At 34.0% G+C, this 16,247-nt stretch overlaps 1 protein-coding gene across 5 annotated transcripts in view; it reads left to right on the forward strand.

Moving 5' to 3' along the window:
- Positions 1-16,247, forward strand: part of Atl1 (atlastin GTPase 1) — a 93,639-nt gene that overhangs the window by 23,126 nt on the left and 54,266 nt on the right. The window lies entirely within an intron of this gene.

The following is a 16,247-nucleotide window of genomic DNA, read 5'->3' on the forward strand; positions in this document are numbered from 1 at the left end:
AGTGTTCAGAGCTGCCAGATTAGCTTTGGTGTTTTAATGAGATCCTTTCTATAACTATTTCACCCAAGGGGCATAGATGTTGGCTGGTTGTTTCATTTTATTTTTATCAAAAGATCACCTTCATCCTTGCTTTTGATTGTTCAGAAGGTCACAGGATCAAATTGACTCCCAAACAGCAAGGTTTGAGTTGCAAGGGCAGTCAGAGTTTTGTGGAAGGAGTGGAGTGGGAGCAAGAAGCTCTATCTTTGGTGGACTGAGAAAAGAAAGTAGTTCCATTTTCTAAAATTATCAGTTCCCAATTTTAATAGATACAAGGATTGCAGTAAACTTTACTTTGCTTCTTTTCACTGTCCCCTTGGCCTCTGGAGTAGGAGTTGCTTGAATATTCTTAAAGTATAGCTGTGCCAGTCAGTCTTCATCTCTGTGGAGTGTTGACTCCAGCCAGTTTACAAGGCAGGCATGTGAAATTTTATTCTGAGAATTACATTTTTTCTCCTTTATGACGATTTGGATCATTATTCAGTATTTGGTTTAAAGATAATGGGACACTCCCCCTGCCACACACACACACACACACACACACACACACACACACACACACACCTAGCAAATATAGTTCTCAAATGGGATTGCATAAAAATCACATTGGGAACTTTCTGGAAGCGCAGATTCTTGCATCCCACAGTCAGGTTTTTATCAGTCGATCTGAAATAGGGCCTAGAACGCTTCCTTTTAATTAGCAGTGTAGACAGTTGAGAAGTAGATGATCTTTGGATATTAGTAGTTCATTTGTGTGTGATAGAAACATATCCCAGATAAATTACTCAGGAGTCATCAGGACAATGCTAAGTCAGGTGATAGATGAGGAAAAGAAATGCCAGAGTCATTCTATACTCACTGGAAATTGTTACAGAAAAAAATAGTGGAATTGTGGTGTTTTAACTTCATGTTCTATAGAAATTATTTACAGTCTGGATTTTTGTTTATTTTGAAGAATATATGACACTAATGACTCAAAAACTAATATATGAAGTGGATATTAATGGTGCTGACATCATTGAGCTAATATCACATGAGGCAAATACTCTAATTTTCATTTTACATATCAAAAGATAGACCTAGTAAATGAGAGAATGAGGATTCTATCTGGCAGTTTAATTTTTGATTCTTTTTATCTTCACTGTTATTCTATATTGCCTCTTCATTGAATGAACAATACTTTCTGCATTGCATGAAACTGGTTTTTAAGGCATATTTACATGTATGACTGTATTTGGTCTTGAGCTTCTTAAGTAATTATATGTCTAGGACATATTCCCTGGTTTGCAGATTAAAAACAACTAAATCCAAGGTTGGTTATATGTCTTGGAGAAAGTTATTTGGTAATTTAAAGGACTGAGGTTTGCAACTAGGGAGATTTTAGTTTTGTAATTTACTTTCTATAACATGATATTGTGAAATGTTTTCATAAAAAATAGACTTTTATAAAAACATGTGAGGATAACAGAGAAAATAGACTCTTAAAAGAAGCCAGAGGTCTCTGATGAAAAAAGTCTAGTAATAGTTTAAAAACAGAAGACAGTGAATTGACCTTTGAGGTAAAATAGGAGAAATAAAGATAGGGAAAAGGTAGGCAAGGAAACTCAATTGTTTTGTCTCCTTTTTTACCTTAAAAATCTAGGTCAGATCCTTGTTCATCTCTGCACGTAGAGATGTTAATCATTTAGGAAATGCTGACAAAAAAGTGCTTTTTAGCTCTGAATGTACCTAGTCTATCCTAGTCATCCTTCTTCAAGACTAAGGACACCAAAATAAGAGTAAGTGGAGAGACCTTCAAGGGATACTCATTTGCACTTTTACCACACCTCATTCCAGAACCTCTGGAGTGATGCCTAGAAGTCTTCAAACCTCCGATTCCAGGAGAAGCAAATATTTGCAAAATCTGTGCAAAAGAGCTAAAATTGAGATGAGCATCCTGTAGAACTATGGAGTTGCCATTGTTTTTACTGAAGAACCAGAGAACTGTTAGGTCTTGCCAGAACCCTGGAAGATAGAAACAAGAAAGATTTCCGCTGTCTACCAGAGTTGGGGATGGTGTTTGGAGAAACATAATTGAGAAGCAGGTGTGGTGAATAGAACTGAGAATCTCACTCCTGTACCTACATCTATGCTTAAGAAGTGAGGAGCTGGGCCTGGGGGCCATACTTGTAATCCCACCACTTGGGGAGGTCCAGGGAGGCAGCCTGGGCAACGTTAGCAGGTTAGCAAGACATTGTCTCAAAAAAATAAAAAGAGGGCTTGGGATGTAGCTTAATATAAAGGTCCTAGGTTCAATTCCCAATACTGAAAAAAAAATTTTTTTTAGTATATTTACGCACTTCAAAGTCACCTCTTAAAATATAGGCATTATAATTTTTACTTTCATTTGTAAGGAATTTGTGATTTTGAGTGTATAAGAGACCTGTCAGAGGTAACATGATTTGTAAATTTATGCTTAAATTCAGGATTGGATGCTTCCATAGTCTGTGTGATGAGGACAAGAAACTAGAATGGCATGCCAAAAGCTGACACAACGAGCCAATCTAGGATTAAGCTGATATGAGAAATCAATGCTCTATAAACTTGATCACCTTGGTCTAGAAAAGTAGGCAAAGAATGTGCTAGTGTGGAAAATAAAGGGGTCAGATGAATATCAGAAACAGTAGCCCAGAAAGCAGTCTTTCAGTGCTGGGCTGAAATTATGTACCACCAGTAATGAATCAGAGGCACACACTTTTCTGTTTCTGTTAAAGTTGCCCAAAAACTAATGCCATGTGGGAATTTGGGTTTTCTACAGTGTGACAGAAGTTGACAGTGCAATATTGACTTAGAAAAATGAGGTTGCTCTAAAAGTGCCAGCCTTAAATCAGAAAACAAACAATAAAACAAAAACAACCCCAGTTTAGCTTCACAGTGAGCATAGGAAATACTCATTTGTTGAAAAGGTATTTTTGGAATTTAAGTTTTAGGTTTCTGATTTGGTTTTGAGGAAAGATTAAAAATAATCTGGAGAATAATATACTGTAGTTACCTCTTGATCTTTTTTTTCTAATTGACTGAGTTCTGTTTTTCTTAAAATGAGATTTCATGTGTTCCTTTTAATTTACATCATTTTCTAAGTATGTCATCTTTATAAAACAAAATAAAATTTCTAACATACTATCTGACATTACTGTAGATTTCCTTATCCCATGTTTTTCCCATCCCTGAATCATTTTTCAAATTTTTTTTTTACATATTGTGTGTGTGTATATTTCTTGACGACTCCATGTTACATCTTTGCTCCATTCGGGACTCTGCAGCTGGTTTCCTTTAGAACCAGACTCGATAGTAGGCTAAAACCTGTGATCACGGGGGAGGTGACCTACTGAGGATATTCCCACTCATTCAAAACTTTGAGGGTTTTCCTTTTTATGTAAAAAATTCTTACAAAATGTCTTTATAAACAAAAGAATACAAAAGTATACATACTCAATTTTGAAAAGAATAATAATGAGCACCTGAGTTCCCTATTCCTCAGCTAAAAAAATTACTCTTATTAGTATTTTGCTGCTCTGTATGTCTCCCTAATGGTAACCTCTACTTACTTACACTCCCAAAGATAAACATCTTAATAAATTTGATGTTTTTATTCTTCTGATCATTTTTATAATTTTATTATAAATGAACATATATACCCTAAATAATACATTATTTAGTTTTGTATTTTAAAGAAACTAATGTAGAATCTAGAGAATTTTTTTCAAAAAACATTTTGTTCCTTATTCATCCTTACCCATAGTTGGAGTTGTAATAAATGTGAAACCATAACTCATTATGGTTTGTCTGTCTTTTATAGGTTATTAGTGAGGTGTGAGCATATGTTAATATATTAGTGGTCATTCATATTTCCTGCTTTATGCTCGTTTGTCCTTTGCCCATTCTAAGTTTTTAATTGGGTTACCTCATTGTCTTGCTTTGCATAGATTTTGTAGATATTTTGAATATATCCAGTGCTTTGTTGATTATCATATAGATCTACTTTATTTTTTTTTTTTTTTGCAGCGTGACTTTGCTTTCTTTGTGGTATATTTTACTAACCAGGCATTTTATGGTTTAAATATAATTAATTTAATCAATATTTTCTATGTTGGCTTAATACTTTTTAGAAATACTTAATATTTTTAAGAAATCTGCTCTTAAAGTTTGTAAATTATGGGGCTGGGCATTTAGCTCAGCGGCATAAGTACCTGCCTTGCAAGCAGGTGGTTGTGAGTTCGATCCCCAGTACCGATAAAAAATGAAAAAAACAAAAAAAAAAGTTTGTAAATTCTTTTTTTTTTTTTTTTTTTTTGTCTTTTTCCTTTTCATTGGTACCGGGGATCGAACTCAGGACTGCCTGCTTGCAAGGCAGGCGCTTATGCTGCTGAGCTAAATTCCCAGCCCCCTGTAAATTATTTTCTTATCTACTTCTAAATTTTTACACTTCATTTTTTATTGTGGTAAAAACACATAAGTTTTACCATCTTAATTATTTTTAAGTGTACAGCTCAGTAATACTAAGTTCATTCATATTGTTATGAATCCATTAATACTGTCCATCTTTACTTTGTCTTGCAAACTGAAATTATGTGCCCATTAAGCAGCTCATCATTCCTCCCTCCAGCTTCTAGAAATGACCATTCTGTTTTCATTATGAGTTCTAGTACCATAGTTATTTCACATAAGTGGAGTGGTACAATATATATATTTGTGATTGGATTGTTCTTGTAGTACATGTCCTCAAGATTTATCCATGTTGCACAATATACCAGAATTTCCTTCTTTTTAAGGCTGAATAACATCACATTATATGTGTACACCATATTTGCTTATCCATTCACCTGTTGATAGATATTTAGGTTGCTTCCACATTTTACCTATTGTGAATAATGGTTCTGTGAACATGGATATACAAATAACTATTTGATACCCTATTTTCAGTTTTATCAGGTGTATACCCAGAAGTAGAATTGCTGGATCACTTGATAATTCTATTTTTTAATTTTTTGAGAAACTGCCATGTTTTCACAGTAGCTGTGCCATTTTACATCCTCATTAGTGGTCCATTCAGATTCTAAGTATTCAGCATTCTCATCAACACTGTTTTTTGAAAGCTTTACTGTTGGGTATCAGATAGTATCTCATTGTGGCTTTGATTTGCATTTAATTTTCTAATTTACCTGTATTTTCTTCATTACTCTTTTGATTGTATAGGGTTGTTGTTTAATTGCCACAAATTTGTGGTTTTCTAGTTTTCTTTCTGTTCCCAGTTTCTAACTATCCTGAAAGCCACTGTCTTTAAAAGGAGAAGTTTAGCTTCTCCTTTTAGTTTTGGCTCATATTTCGAAAGATTTGTTCAGTGCTTGGTTGGCTCCAAGGCAGAAACATCATGGTGGACGGGTATGGTTGAGGAAAACTGCTCACCTTATGGTAACCAGGAAGTAGAAAGAAAAGAGTCTAGGGACAGAGACAGTTAAAGAAGATAGTTGATATTGCTTTTGTCTTTCGAAATGTATTGAGATTTAAATTGTGGCCTAAAATAGTCTATTGGGAACAATGTCTCCTGTGTGCTTGAGAAGAAGTTATATTGTATTGTTGCTGGGTAGAGTCATCTATGTGTATCTCTTGAATCTAACTGGTACATTGTGTCATTCAAGTGTTCAGTTTCCTTGCTTATCTTGCATCTTGTTGTTTTATCTATTAAGTGTAGAATTTTTAAATCTCCAGCTATATTGTAGACTTTCTCCTTTCAATTCTGTCAGTTTTTGCTTTGTATATTTTGATGGTTTGCTATTAAGCTCGTTAATATTTGTGGTTGTTGTATATTCCTTTTATGTTAATCAAGAGTATGTAGTTTTTTAAAAATGTATTTTTAAAAATAAAATATATTTTATGAAAATATACTCTTTTTTGCCTCTTGTATAACCTGTTGATTTAACTTGGCAGGGTTAATGCAAGTATAGTATAGCCACTACTGCTATGTTTTGTTTACTATTTTCATTTGCTTTCTATCTGTTTGTGTCTGTGGAGGGAAAGTGAGTCTCATGTGGACAGTTATAGGTTAGGTCTAGAATGTTTACCAGAAATCTCAGGGATTCAGAGGTGAAACTTTGGGAAGTGCCTGCATCCTGGGGCCCTCCAGTCAGCCGTGGGTTGGATGCCCTCTCAGGAGGTGGAGCCTGGCTGGAAGAGCTCTGTTCCTGCAGGCCTGCCTGTTGAGGCTCTTTCCCTCTCTGGCTTTTCCCTTTTCTCTCTACTTCCTGGTAGCCAAAGGTAAACATCCTCCACTAAGATGTTTCTGTCTTGAAGCGGGCCACCCTTGGACTGAGTCTTTTGAAATGTGAGCCAAAACCTCTTCTTTAAGTTATATGTATCAGATACTGTGACTCAGTGATGGAAACACTAAATACAACAACATATGGTTGAATCAGGGTTTTTGTTTTTGTTGTTCTTCAGATCTTTTCTGTCAACTTCTGACTTTTGACTGGGGAGTTTAATTCATTTACATTTAAAATAATTCAATAAGGGAGACTACTTCATTTTGCCATTTGTTTTTGATATTCTTTATAGCTTATTTGTTCTGTGTTTTCCACATTACTGTCTTCTGTTGTTTTTAGTTGATTTTTTATAGAATATTTTAATTAACTTATCTTTTCCCCTCATGAATGTTTTGTAGATATTTTCTTTACAATAACCATGGAGATTACAGTTAACATTCTACAGTTGTAATATTAATTTCAATTTATATTAGTTTAACTTCAGTAACATACAAAATTTATGTTCTTTTATGTCTCTCACCCACCTCTTTCAGTTATTGTCATCATGAAAGTACATCTTGGGGCCAGGGATAATAGCTCAGCAGCACAAGTGCCTGCCTTCTAAGTGCGAGGTCATGAGTTCAATCCCTGGTACCCCCTGCAAAAAAAGTATATCTTTATTATATGTTGTGGGTCTAAAACATTAAACTAATAATAATTTTTAAAAATGGCTCAGTTTCCTAAATTACGTAAAAAACAAAATATGGAATTATAAACTAAAGTTATAATAGTACTTTTATACTAAGTGCTTTTTAAATGTATCATTCTTTTAAAACATAGAAAACAAAAATCAGTTATAGTGAATTGCTAAAATAGTACTTTATAGTTGCACATATAATATATTACCTTTGCTGAGATATTTTTAATATGACTTTGAATTACTGTCTAGTAGTCTTTTATTTCAATTTGCAGTACTGCCTTTGGTATTTCTCATGGGTAGGGCTGCAGTAATGAATTCACTCAGCTTTAATTTATCCAGGAATGCCCGTAATATTTGAAGGACAGTGTTGCCAGATACAGGATTTTTGGTTGATAGTGTTTCTTTTTAGCAATTTGAAAATAGGAGCCCACTGACTTCTGACCTCCAAAGTTTCTGATGAGAGACTTGCTAATAATCTTATGAACAGTCCCTTGTATGTAATAAGTTGCTTATTTCTTGCTGTTTTTAAAATTTTGTCCTTGCCTTTGGTCTTCAACAGTATGCTATAATGTTGTCTTATTCTTATCTTTATGTTGCCATCTTATTTGGAGTTTGTTGAGCTTCTTGAATAAATTTATATTCATATCTTTTCTTAAACAGGGAGTTGTGAATCATTAATTTTTGAATAATCTCTCTACATCTCTTCCTTCTGGAATTCCTATATTTGCTAGTTCACTTGATGGTTTCCTGTAAGTCCCTAACTTCAAGTTTGCTGATTTTTCTCTTTTTCAAACTCAAATCTGTTTTTGAATACCTCCAGTGAATTTTTTATCTGTTACTGTGTTTTTTAGCTTTAGAATTTTTGTTTTCTTTTTCTCTGTCCTTATTAAATTTTAACTTTGTACGTTCATCATTTCTTTACTTTCTAATGTCTTTGGTGTTAGTTTGGTGTACTATAAGATGTTGCTTTAAAGTCATTGTCTAGTAGGTCTAACATTTTGTCTTCTTTTTTTTTTTGTGCCGTACTGAACTCACAGCCACACGCTTGCCAAGCAGGCACTTATGCCACTGAGCTAAATCTCTAGCCCCAGCAAGAGATGATCTTACATTCTTGGAATGAACCCAATTCTGTGTGTGTGTGTGTGTGTGTGTGTGTGTGTGTGTGTAAGACATTTTGTCTTTCTTTGGGACTGTTTCTGTTTTATTTTATTTTTCCTTTTAAATGAGCCACATATTCCTGTTTCTTTAAGTTATTTGAGATTTGGTGAAACTGGAGATTTGAATATAATAGTGTGGCAGCTTTGGAAATCAGACTCTCCTTGTTCCCAAGGTACTATTTTCTTTTTTTTTTTTTTTCAAGGTACTATTTTCTATATATGTTTTAATTATGGTAGACTGTTTCTATGTCTAAGGTCAACCTGGAGTGTAAATTAATGTCTTCTGAGTCTTTCCTGAGCCTGTGTCTTTCCCTGGGCATATGCAATGATTAATTTCCCCTGTATATTTAGTTGCTTTTTAAGGTCTTAGAATTTAGTGTCTGGTTTCTAAAAGGAGAAAAAAGTGAAATGAAGAGGCTGGAGGTGTTGCAAATTTCCTACAAGTCATTTGAAACAAAGTGAGAGGGGCTTTCAGCAATGGAAAGGCCGCCTGTGCCTCACTCCCATGTTCAGAAATGGCAATCAGCTATGAAAATACAGATTCCTCAGATTTGGAGAATAGTCAGTATTGACCACCCTGGTTCCCCATCAGGCATGCAAGCTGTTGTAGGAACATGTGCCTGGCTGCTTGCCGGGGGGAGATGAAGGCGAGTAGCTGCTACAAAGAGCTGAACTGGACTGCAGTTTATTATCCAAGCATATGCTTGAAAGCTGCAGGTCTTAATGGATTCCAGAGGTCTTCCTAGTATTCTCCCCAGGCTTTTTCTAGTTTTACTTCATCAGATTGAAACTATTCATTTGTATTTTAAATAATAGTTTATAAGTCATCATTGCATAATTTTAATGAATTACTGAATTTTAGCATTTTCTGCATTTATTGACATAATAATACTGGTTTTCGTTAATCTGTAAATGTTAAATTACATTAATAGAGCTTACGTGTTGAGATGATCTTGCATTCTTGGAATGAACCCGATGCTATGTGTGTGTGTGGTATTGGAGTTTGAACCCAGGGCCTTTCAAGTTATATGCCTGCTTTACTGTTGAGTTATATCCCTAGCCCTTTTTAAATTTTGAGGCCAGATCTGACTAAACTGCCCAGGCTGGCCCAAACCTTGTGATCCTCTTCTTTCAGCTTCCTAAGTAGCTGTACATACAGGTAATACTTTTATCCTTTATTTATTTAGTTTTATTTTAAAAGTTTTATTGGCACACTTTAGATATACATAAAGATCAAATTCAGGACATTTGTGCCTGTGCATGATACACCTTGCTTCTGTTTTTCCCATTCCTCTCCTTTCCCTTCAGCCCTTCTTCCCCTCCTTATGTACAAAAGCTTTGTTTCCTTCTATTTTCTTTCCTCTCTCGCTTTTTCCTTGCCACTTTTTTGTTCCTCTTCCCATTTGAACATTTTTTTCCCATTTGCCAATATCTGTTATGCATTTTTAGTCTTTGGTTTTTCACATAAGTGAAACTGTGATATTTAAAAATGTGTGTAATTTATCAGCTAATACTTTTAAAACATTGCTGACCTTGCTTATTTTTTGCTTAAGATATTTGCAAGCAGGTTTACAATTAAATTTAATTTATTGTACTTTATTTGACTTTGGTATCAAGATTTTATTAATTTCATGGAATAAGTAGGGAAGATTTTTTTTTCTATTCTCTGTATGAGTTTATATAAGATTGTAATGATGCAGTTTGGGAAAATGTCTGTTAAACTCCCTCAACTTGCTGTGTATTTCTTTTTTTTTTTTTTTGTCTTTTTCCTTTTTATCAGTACCTGCGATCGAACTCACGACTGCCTGCTTGCAAGGCAGGAGCTTATGCCCTGAGCTTAAATCCCCAGCCCCTTTTGCTGTGTATTTTAAAATAAAAATTCAAACTGTTGATTCAGTGTCTGTATTGGCTGCAGAGCAATTAAAGCTTTCTAATTTTTGTAGAATCAATTATTGTAATTTAGTTTTCTTAAAATTTATTTCATCAGGACTGGGGATTTAGCTCAGCGGCATAAGTGCCTGCCTTGCAAGCAGGCAGTCATGAGTTCGATCCCCTGTACCGATTTAAAAAAAAAAAACAAACCAAAAACCAAAAACAAAAACAAAACTCAAGAATTTATTTCATCAACTTTACAAGATTGTTCTCAGTTCTTATGTCTTTCATATACCTTTTAACTTCTCATCTTTTTCTATTTACTTAATTTCTGTATGTTATTTTCTTTGGTTTTAATCTATAGTGTTACTCTTTTTAATTTAAAAAATCAGATTAAAATTTTTCTAACATTTAAAGCAATAGGTTTTCTCTCTAAATACCAGTTTTGCTATCTGCTATATATGTTGACATACAATAGACTTATTCTTAGTGTTAAGTACTCTACAGATGTTATTTAACTTAGAGTTTAATGATTTCTTGTTTTAGTTAAAATTTAGTAGTCACATATGGCTACTGGTTACAATATTAGGCAGTTCTTATTTATAGAATCTAAGCTTTGTACATTGTTGAAATTTATATTACATCCTGATACAGTACATACTTGTTTCTCTGGTAGCATACATTCTTAATTTTTATGAACATTACATACATGCTTGAAAACATTTTATTTAACTAATTTTGACACAGTGTGACACATATGTTCATTAGCTCAGGCTTAATGCCTTTTTCATTTTCTTTCATATTCAAACTGATTTTGGACTTTTGTATCTACCAGATATAGACACCTGGAAGATAATTGTGTTCTTAGATACATTTTTTTCCAAAACTGCAGGTACATTTATCAGTTTTCCCTTCTGTTAAGCTTTGCTTATAGACTTTTAAAATATATTAAATCCACACAAATGTGAAACCATCACATTTTACTTATGAATTAAGCCTGTTATTTTTACGTAGTGAGCCTTTTTATCTTGAGAAATACTTTTTGCTCAGAGTCTGTTTTGTCTGATATTAATATTGTTAATTCATATTTCTTTTGCTGGTTTAGTTTGTGGGTCTACTGAATGGGATTGGCTGGAGTGGAGACTGACTGATAATTACAAAATGAATCATCTTGTCCTCCTGATTATGGAAATTGTCCTCAGTAGTGAATGCCCTTGGTGAACGTTCACATGAGACTGAATATCCTTACACTCTGTGCATTCCAAAGGACTCTGCAAACTTCTTGCAAGTACCTGACCATCTGTCTGGCCGAAGTGTTAGTACTGCCCATGAGTTGGTATTGCTCTGTGCTACACTTTGCTCACATACCTAGTCTTTCTACTGGCAGACAATAATTCTTTTTCCTTCATTCTGTCTTCCAAATGTTACAAATACCTTTTTTTGGCAAAAATCTAAAGCAGAACTCTGCTCAAACAATATCATAAGAACTGTAATACCATAGCTTCCACAGTCTTTGCAAACTGTTTCCAGGTTCTGCAGTACAGAGAAGAGCTTAGAATGGAGACAGAGTAGAGCATGGCACAAGTAAGCATCCGTTGTCAGAAGCATTGACTCAAGGATGATCAGAGCAGCAGTAATTCTTCAGAAAACAAGTATTTCTAAAACTGACTTTTTGCAGTCATTATAAATGCAAATGTGTATGTGTTTGGTTTTCTTAATGGGAGTTCTACTTTCCATCTGCTTTTTGTTTTAAAAGATGTGAACATGTTTGCTTACGATTAACTATTTTTCTATAACATGATTTCAATGGCTGTGTCTCTTGCATAACATAATGGTGGCATAATTTATTTACAGTATTTTGTAGCTCACTGTTTAGGTTATTTCCAGTTTGTCATTGTATAAACCATACTGTTGTGAACCTCTAGATAAATATGTTTTGATAGTTTCCTTAGAGGAAATTCTAGAAGGCAGAACTATTTCATTAAAAGTTACGTGTACTTTCAAATGTTTATTCTTTCCAATGCTGAGTTTTACATATATATATATATATATATATATATATATATGTAGTATATATACAAATATGTGCTATATTTATGTATATATTTATCAGTTACGATAACCAAAAATGTTATCTCCTTTTAATTAATGTATCTTTTGTAGGAAGACTAAATTATCCCCTATTTCTATGAGCCATTCTTATTTTTTTATTAGCTTCTTATTTTTCCATGGTGATATACATACACAAGCTTTTGTCATGATGGTATAAGCAAACAAATACACATGGATTTGCAGTCACTACCATCTGTTGTATGGCTCATGGAATTCTTTTGTTTCCAGTATAAACATCCTGTTAAATCTTTTCCTTACGTCTTCCTTCACTGTGATGTGATGGGACATGCGTTATTCCTTTTTAACCCTCTTCCTCAGAGCTCCCTAAGAGTTCTTCATGGCAGTATTTTGAGATCTATTATATGTAATCATTTCACTGTAACTTATGTCTCTATTCTTGCTTTAAATTTCTTAATATTCATCTTTTTTAAAAATTTTATTTAAAAGGAAAAAGAGAAAAAACAAAACAAAACAAAGCAGTGTAAGGGTACAAGTAATACAGAACTACAAAAAAAAAAAAAAAAAAAAAAAACAAAACCAGTAAGAAATCACCAGTTAGTAGATTACACATTATCATCTCAGAGATAGTTGCTCAAGTCACAGTATCAAAGCATACAAAGTGGACATTCAAACAGAGAGACTGCAAACAGTTGTGTTCAATGATCCAATCAAAACATTAATATGGTCAGCTATTTAACACCCCTAAACACACTTGCAGTTGTATCCTTTAGAGCACTTGTTTTTCCCTCTCTTTTTTACAACAAAATTTACACATTTTGGGATTTATTACTCCTTAGTTCGGATTACTTTTTTTTTGGAAGAGAATAAAGTCAAATATGGCAAAACAAAGCTGTCAGTCAAAACCAAGGATAGACGTAGTACATGATGTAAAAAACAGAGTACAAGGTTATCAACAATGGCTACCATAATGCCTCTTGCTTCCTTAAAAAGAATTGTCTATCTCATTAGGTATTATAAAGTTGAACAAAACAGTAGAGAACAACACCAATAAAACTTAAACATTGTAAACATTACAGGACTTCCAAAGGAGATAATAGTCAAACCAGAATGGGCATCTTAGTGAATCTTATTGCCTTCAAAGTAGTTGCCTGTACCCTCAAACTTGATACTATCATACAGAACAGAACAGAGTCTAATCAGTCAAAACAAGCTAGTGGGAGTATTACAGGACTTGAAGTTAATAGGAAATCAAAAAAAGTTACTATAATATATCCTGCTAATTTTTAAAATTTTTCCCCTTAATTAAAAAAACCATAAAAAATAACTAAATAATTTTTTAATGAATAAGGCAGAGATTGAGATAAAAGAGGACATAACAATATAACAATACAGGTCAAAGCATGACTGTTTCAGCAACCTAGTGCTTCACCACCAAATAACCCGACTTAATAGTAGTTACCACAGTATCTGTCTTTTTCCTTGAAACATTTGAATATAACTTCATATACTATAGCTTCAAATATTTCCATATCAAGAAGCCCAGAAGAAAGCCATTCCAATTAATAAGTGAAAACTTTATAAGGCTTCAAGGCCACATAATGGGGAATCATGATTACCACATACTTTTATATATTTGAATCATTACTTACATTAGGGAAACTATTCGGTATTCACACATGCGAGATTGATTTATTTCACTTATGAGTAGGGTCTCAAGCTGCGCCCATTTATTGATAAATATCTCAATGTGGTCCTTCTTTATAGCTTTTTCCATTGTATAGAAATACCACAACTTTTTTATCCATCCCTCAGTTGATAGACACTTGGGTTCTTTCCAAAATCTGGCGATTACAAATTGTGCTGCTATAAACATAGGTGCACATATTATCACTGTGGTATGATGCTTTCAGTTCTTCTGGGAATATGCCTAGAAGTGGAATAGCTGGAATAAATGGGACTTCCAATCCCAGCTTTTTGAGAAATCTCCAGACTGACTTCCACAAAGGTTGTACCAGTCTATACTACCACCAACAGTGTAGGAGAGTTCCTTTTTCCCCACAGCCTCTCCAGCATTTGTTGTTGTTGGTTTTCTTGATCCTGGCCATTCTTTCAGGAGTGAGATGGAATCTCAGTGTGGGTTTAATTTGCATTTCTCTAATGACCAATGATGATGAACATTTTTTCATGTATTTACTTGCCATTTGTATTTCTTCATCTGAGAAGTGTGTATTCATCTCAGATGCCCATTTTTGGATTGGATCTTTGAATTTTGGGGGTCTGAGTTTTTTAAATTCTTTATATGTTTTAGACAAGAGTCCCTTGTCTGAGAGGGAGTTCACTAAAATCTTTTCCCAGTTTGTGAGTTTTCTTTTCACTATGCTAGAGATTTCTTTTGACATGCAGAAACTTTTTAATAAGAAGTGGTCCCAGTTATTGATTCTGGGAAGTATTTCCCGTGCAGTTTGAGTCCTGCTCATGAATTCTCTACCTACCCCTATATCTTCAAGGTTTCTACCCATTGTGTCTTCCAATAGATTTAGTGTTTCTGTTTTAATATTCAGATCTTTGACCCATTTAGATTTTAATTTAGTACATGGTGATAGTCATGGGTCTAGCTTTAGTTTTCGGCAAATGGAGAGCCAGTTTTTCCAGCACCATTTATTAAAGAGACTGTCGTTCTTCCAGTGAACCTGCTTGGATCCTTTATCAAAGATAAGGTGGTTGAGTGTGTTTGTAGTTGTGGTTGTATCTTCTAATCTGTTCCACTGATCTTCGTCTCTGTTTTGATTCCAGTATCATGTTGATTTTACTACTGTTGCTTTGTAGTATAACTTCAAGTCAGGGATTGTGATGCCTCCTGCCTTGCCTTTGCTGCTTAGAATTGCCTTTGCTATGCTAGGTCTCTTCTGGTTCCAGATGAATTTTAGGAGTGATTTTTCTAGATTTATAAGGTATGTTGATGGTATTTTTATTGGGATTGCATTGAATCTATATAACAATTTTGGGAGAATGGCCATTTTCACAATGTTTGTTCTTCCTATCCATGAGCAAGGGATGTCTTTCCATTTTCTGAGATCATCTTCAATTTCTTTTTTCAGTGTATTATAATTTTCCCTGTATAGGTCTTTCACTTCTTTTGTAAGAGTAATTCCTAAATATTTCATTTTTTTGCTTGCTAGTGTGGAGAGTGTGGTTTCTCTTACTTCCCTCTCTGTGATTTTGTTGTTAGTGTATAGGATTGCTATTGATTTCTGAGTATTGATTTTGTATCCAGCTACATTACTGAATTTATTTAATATATCTAAGAGTCTTTCAATGGAGTTTAGGGGGTCTTCTATGTAGAGTATCATGTCATCTGCAAACAATGATAATTTACCTTCTTCTTTTCCTATATTTACCCCTTTTATTTCTCTCTCTTGTCTAATTGCTCTGGCTAGTACTTCCAGTACTATATTAAATAGGAGTGGTGATAAGGGACATCCTTGTCTTGTGCCTGATTTTAAAGTAAAGGCTTTCAATTTTTGGCCATTTAGTATGATACTGGCTGTTGCTTTGTCATAAATGGCCTTTATTATATTGAGGTAAAGACCATCTATTCCAATTTTCTGTAAAGTTCTTATCATGAATGAATGTTGGACCTTATCGAAGGCTTTTTCTGTATTTATAGAAATGATCATGTGATTCTTTTGGCTTTATTGACATGGTGGATTACATTTATTGATTCATGGTGTATAATCTTCTTGATGATTTGCTGCATCCTACTTGCCAATATTTTATTGAGGATTTTTGCATCTGTGTTCATTAGGGAAATTGGTCTATAGTTCTCTTTTTTAGTTGGGTCTTTCTCAGGTTTTGGTACTAGAGTGATATTTGCTTCCAGGAATGACTTAGGAAGGATTGCTTCCCTTTCAATTTCATTGAATAGTTTAAGGAGTGTCGGCATTAGGTCTTCTTTGTATTTCTTGTAGAATTCTGCAGTGAATCCATCTGGGCCTGGGCTTTTCTTGGTGAGTAAGGACTTAATTACATTTTCAATTTCATTAACAGCGATTGGGTTATTCAGCAGTTTTACATCCTCTTGATCTAGCTTTGGTACTTCATATGTTTCTAAGAATTTGTCTATTTCTT

Source organism: Cavia porcellus, unplaced genomic scaffold (assembly GCF_034190915.1).
Source record: "Cavia porcellus strain 051 isolate PalLab524CR breed Dunkin Hartley unplaced genomic scaffold, mCavPor4.1 scaffold_1, whole genome shotgun sequence".
NCBI classification, from domain to species: domain Eukaryota; kingdom Metazoa; phylum Chordata; class Mammalia; order Rodentia; family Caviidae; genus Cavia; species Cavia porcellus.